We start from the raw sequence: 6,181 nt of genomic DNA, 5'->3' as shown, positions 1-6,181 counted from the left end.
TTAATAGCCAACCTGTGGTATTGAACATGTACTCTCATGTAGCTGATACTTACATATCTGATGGTGAGGTTGGTAATAGAGTACTTAAGTCATTCTACATACTACACTTATGCTTCCTGGATCAGACAATGGAGAATTCATGTGTTAGGCACATAGATTCAGGATGTTTTTTAGTACTTGGTGCTTGACTGCACCTACCTTTTACGAGTCAGCCTTATGTGATCATTGGCACTCTTAGGACCCTTCTGATCGAGAATTAATTAGACTTGGATGAATGGTTCAAGGTCGGGGAAGATATCTTTCTTTAGCTGACTTAGGGATAAACCCATTTAGAGGATGAGCATTTTCTTCAGTGCTTCCAGGTGGTGGTTTTAATTTGGAAAAAGCAAACTATAGTTATACAGGTGATAAGGTCTGTTTAATACAGATAAGGTGACACTCATCTCCAAGCTGTGACCATTTCCTTGTCCACTAATACTTTGGGTGATAATTCACACACAGTGAACTTGAACAGATAAGATGTCAGAGGTTGCATTCACAAGATTTTTCTGGAGGACAAAAATTCAGAAGCAAGCCCCTGCTGTCCCCCCTCCCCCATTTTCAAACTACCTGAGGAGAAACACTTATTTGGTATTGCCTTTCAACACTGCTAATTTTATATTGTGGGTGGAAGGGACTCTGTTTGCTCCAGTGGTTATCATGCCAAATAAGTGGTGATGTGAAGGAATATGATTGATTTTCCATTTGATTTTATATTTCAAAGGCTTTTTATTTTGAAAAAATTTAAACAAGTAGGGGTGATAATAATACATTGAACTTCATTGTATCTATCACACAACTTCAATAACCATCATTTTTCTGCCACCTTTCCCACCCTTTTTTTGGTTGGAGGATTTTAAAGCAAATCTCAGTCATCACATAATTTCACCCATACATATTTTTAAACCAACTACAATATTAACATGTGACAAGTTTAATAGTTCTTTAGTAGCATGAAAAATTATTATTTTTCTCAGTTGACAAAGTTTTTTCCTGATTGGTTTGTTTGAATCAGGATCCAAATGCTCTCTAAACATTGCATTTGATAATGTCCCTTAAGTCTCAAAGTCTGTAACAGTTCCCTGTCTACATTTATTGACCAAAACAAGGGTTGACTTGCTTCTTGGGACCTGTATTTGGCTGATCATGTCCTGTGGTGCTGTTTCACAGTTATATTCCCCATGGTTTGTATAGTGGTACATCTAGATGCTTAGTTGTATTTTGGTTCTTTTTTCTTAAAGGTAAGAATACATCGTAGGAGGTGCAGTGTGCTTCCTGTTACGTCATAGCAGGAGGGGCATAATGTCAGGTTGTTTTACTTTTGGTGGTCCTAAACATGGTCAGTAGGTTCAGGTGATGGTAGTTTTTTCCATCCATTATACAGTTCCCCATCAATCTTGCACCAAATGGTTTTAATGATTTGTCATGGTTGATAACCTACCTAGGTGACTTTGATCATGAAGAATAATAGTGAAAGGACTAAATCCTTAAAAAGGCAAGCCCAGGGTAGAAGACCCTCAAGAATTAATGTGTGTAATTTCTAAAACCTGTCCTAGTAGTCTTTCAATTTCTCCCCCAAGGTCTATTGGTACTGTTGTACTTGGGACCCCAAACCCCTCTGGGTTTAGCCCTGGAGCCTTGCTCAGTTTTGATGCTTTGTGTGGCGTCACGCAAACAAATGGGGTATGGTGTCAGACCTCATTGAAACCTCGATTTCATCAAGTCAGTTATTGGCTTAGATTTGACACTGAGTGATAAGCTCTAAGCTCGTTTCCTGTATGTAAAGTGAAAATAACCAATGTTATAGGATTACTGTGGTGGATTATGTAAGACATTGTTGGTAAAGGGCCTAGCATTTAGTAGAATAATAAATAGTACCTATCGTTATTATCCAAACTCTTCTACAGTGTGCCCAGATTCTTTGTCTTTTTTTCTCATGCTACCTGAGAGGAGTATCTCTCAGCATATTTGGCTAGATACAAATAGGCCTGGGTGAACCAGTTCAGGGACACCTCTGAAATGTATGGCCACTCAGGCTCTTGGGAGCAAGCAGATGGTGATATAAATGAGTGAAGCTGGTCAGCTAGGAAATGGAAGAGGTGATGATGTAGGGAACTGTGGAAGAGTCCATGCCTATGTCCTTACAGGGGGCAACAATAGCTACTTGGCTTCACTTAATCGTAAAGACGCTTTAATGCTCCCAAAGGCTTTAAACCTGAGCAACATTTTGAAAATCAATTTTTCTTGATTCCAAATTTGTTCAAATTTAAACTTTAGAATTACAAGTTTAATTTAGCTTTGAAAGTTTGAAATAGAAACATCCTACAAATGCAATAGTTATACATCTTATTAATAGCTTGTTCTAATGCATTTTCCTAAGGATCTTGATAATTCTACCAGATTTCATTTTTGTACTTTGCTGTTAATACTTACTAGACCTGAGAGAGAAAGAATGCCATCTCGTATCATCAGGGTGGAAGTTTTTGGTTTTTTGGCTGGTTGACCCTAGGTTGGGACACACAAGCTTGTTGCCCAAAGGAGATTCAAACTTGAGCTGCTAGAAGTGAGGTTGAGTCCCATTTCATAACAATATGTTTCATAACATAATGTTCCCTCAGTACATGGTGGGTCTCTTAATCCCTGTTACAAACACATTTTAAGTGTACTTTTTTGTTCTTAAAGTATTGTGGCTTTACTTCTTGATGTGCATTGTCATGATTCATTGACCTGAATCTTAATGTCCCTTTAATGTCCCTTTAATTTGTTGTGCCTGACTATAATAACTAGTGAGCAGTTGGAATCTTTTTTCTTTGTATAATTTCTAAGTTTTCTGGATGATTTGGAAGTTTCTATTCACTGGTGAAACAGGTACATGCCTATATAATAAGTGTGCTTAACATTAGAACTCATTCATATCTTTAGTACAATGTTTTAACTTTTCTTAGCAAAATTATGAACTCATGGTCTTTTACAAATTACTTATTATTTTTAATGATCAAGTTGTCACATCCTTGTTTTCTACTAATAACAGAATGCTTCAGGATTTATTCTGATTTTTTTTCTTGCCTCAGGACAAGGAATCAACCACTGTATTGGTTTTCTACTGAGGCTGTAACTTAGTCACATCAACAAAGTCCTTTTGCCATGTAAAGTAACATTCTCAGGTTTTAGGGATTAGGAAATGTATGTCATTGGGATGGCATTCTGCCTACCTGTGTGGCCTCTGGCTTCCAAAGATTCATATCTATCTTACATGGAAAGTTTGTTCACTCCATCCCAGCATCACCAAAAATATCAACCCATTACACCACCAACTTAAAAGTGTAAAATCTCACCTAAGTCTCATCGCCTCAAACATCCCAAATCTCATCTAAATCACCTAAATCAGGTATGGATGAGATGTGTATGATTTATCCTGGGGTACAATTCTTCCCCACCTGACAAGTTAGCTGCTCCCAAAATTCAATGGTAGGATAGGCATAGGATACCAATAATAGACATTTCCCTTTAAAATGTAAGAAAATGGAAGGAAAAAGGGTCCGTGGTCTCTAGTTCAAAATCCAGCTGAGCAATTAGTATTAGGTTTCAAGGCCTGACAATGTCATTGGACTAAAGCATTCTCCTTAGGAGTCATCCATTCTTTTTCATGAAGAAAAAGAATGTCTACAGCTGAGTAGTTTTATCAGCCTGTGTGTCAGTCCATTCCTGTTGCCTATAACAAAATATCTGGAACTGGGTGATTTATAAAGAAAATGAAATTTATTGCTTACAGTTTCTGAGGGTGGGAAGTCCAAAGTCCATCTGGTGGTGGTGACAGTGACTCAGGGCTCTCACATTGCAAGATAGTGAAGGAGAGAGAACAGAGAGACAGACTTTCCTCTTTTAAAGCCCTCAGAACCCCCTGACCACCATTTTTAATCAATTGACTACTGCACAGTTCTACAATCCAGTTACCTCTTCAAGGCTCCACCTTTGAATTACCAGAATAGGATTTCCCACCCTCTTAACAGTGACAGTGGGGGGCTAAGTTTTTAATACATAAAACTTGGGGGGCACAACTTACGCTTCAATGAATTTGGGGGGGACATAATTCAATTCACTACAGCCTGTTTCCTGTTGATTTTTGGGAGTTCAGCAGCCTTTCATTTTGTCCTCTGTCCCTTGCAGTCCAAGCTGGCAGTGCTTCTGGTGTAGAATTCTCCACGACTTTGTGGATGTCCTGTGTATGTCATGGGAATTCACTCTATTAGACAGGAGGCTCCTCCACAAACAGAATAATCTCATCTCTATTTCTGCCTTCTGCTGAGATGGTTGTGAGGATCCATGAATCACCTAAAGAGCCCTCTTATGAATCAATATGCTGACCTTTTGATCCTTCAGAAGCAATAGAGAAGGGTGGTCCACACCCTTGGCTTTTTCCCCAGAGCGTACTCCTTGACAGGGAATCCCCTAATTTTAGCATCTTTTGCACTGTGGATAGGCTGAGTTCCCAAATCAAGTCTTGGTTCCTTTTTGCTTAACAGTTATTCCCTCAATTTATCTCTTTGCTCTTGCATTTTACTATAAGTATCAAGAAGAAACCAGAAATATCCAAGTTCATTGTTTATAGATTCTGCTTTCCATATAACTAGGACACAATTTAAGTTTCTGCCACTACATAAGGATCCCTTTTCTTTCAGTTTCCAATAACATTTTCCCCAGTTCTTTCTAAGCCCTCATCAGCAGCACTTTTAATGTTTGTGTTTCTTCTATTAACTGTCCATAATGATTTAAGTATTCTCTGAGAATAGGTTTTCTCCATGTATTTTCTTCTGAGTCTTCACTAACAGTTTAACATCCATATTTCTACTAACAATCTGTACAAGACATTCTAGGCTTTTTCTGTCATCCTCAGTCTTTCAGCCTCTGCCCATTGCCTAATTCCAGAGCCACTTCCATATTTTTATTTTTCATTTATTTTTTTTAAAAAGATGACCGGTAAGGGGATCTTAACCTAACCCTTGCTTGGTGTTGTCAGCACCATGCTCAGCCAGTGAGCTAACCGGCCATCCCTATATAGGATCTGAACTGTGGTCTTGGTGTTGTCAGCACCACATTCTGAGTGAGCCACGGGCCAGCCCTACATATTTTTAGATCTTTGTTAGAGCAGCACCCTACTTCCAGGTACCAAATCAAGTACTAGTTTCATATTACTCCTGTAATAAATTACCACAAGTGGCTTTAAAAAATACAAGTTTAATATAGTTCTGTAAGTCAGAAGTTTGGAATGGGTGTTTGGGGACTAAAAGTGTCAGCAGGGCTGCTTTTCTTCTGGAAGCTCTAGGAGAGACGCTTTTCCTTGCCTTTTCCAGCTGCTAGAGGCTTTCAGCATTCCTTGGTTCATGTCCATATCACTTCAACCTCAACTTCCATGGTCATGTGATTCTCTGATTCTCACCCTTGGCCTCCCTCTTATATGGATGCTTTGATAACATTAGGACCATCAGATAATTTGGGATAATCTTCCTATCTCAAGATCCTTAATTTGTACCTGCGAAGTCCTTTTTGCCATGTGAGGTAACATATTCACATGTTTTGGGGAGTAGGATCTAGACATCTTTGGGGGCCATTTTCTGCTTGCCATAGCTCGCTGATGAATCCTTGTTTAGTGGAGAATGGTATATGAGGCCCTTAGATGGGTTTTAGGGGATACTCATATATGTTAGGCAAAAGTACTGTCTCTTGCTTGTTGGATCAGACAGGGTTGGAACAGATCTTTTTAATTTAGGGTTTTTTTTCCCCATTCAATTTAATGTATTACATTATTCTACCTTATAACATATGGACTGATAAAACAATTTTTCACCTGTATTGACAGTTGCTATGCAGGAATGCGGTTTTAGTGTTGCCTCAAATCAGGATTTTTATGTGAGATTTTCCAGTTCTTATAACAATGTAAGTTGAAGCAGCCCTGTAGAGCAAATTTAGCCTGCTGGCCAGTAGTTTACTTCTGCTATCTTATGGATTAGTGATGTGATCTAATGAGAGATCACAGTGGGGATATATGGATATATAAAAATATAGAGATACATATTTCGATACTGAATACAGAAAGTCTTAAAACTACGAAAATACTGTTCATACTTAGGGTGACTAGGAAGCA

Source organism: Cynocephalus volans, chromosome 11 (assembly GCF_027409185.1).
Source record: "Cynocephalus volans isolate mCynVol1 chromosome 11, mCynVol1.pri, whole genome shotgun sequence".
Taxonomy (NCBI): domain Eukaryota; kingdom Metazoa; phylum Chordata; class Mammalia; order Dermoptera; family Cynocephalidae; genus Cynocephalus; species Cynocephalus volans.
The sequence above is the reverse complement of the archived record's forward strand: the minus strand, read 5'-3'. Positions refer to the sequence as shown.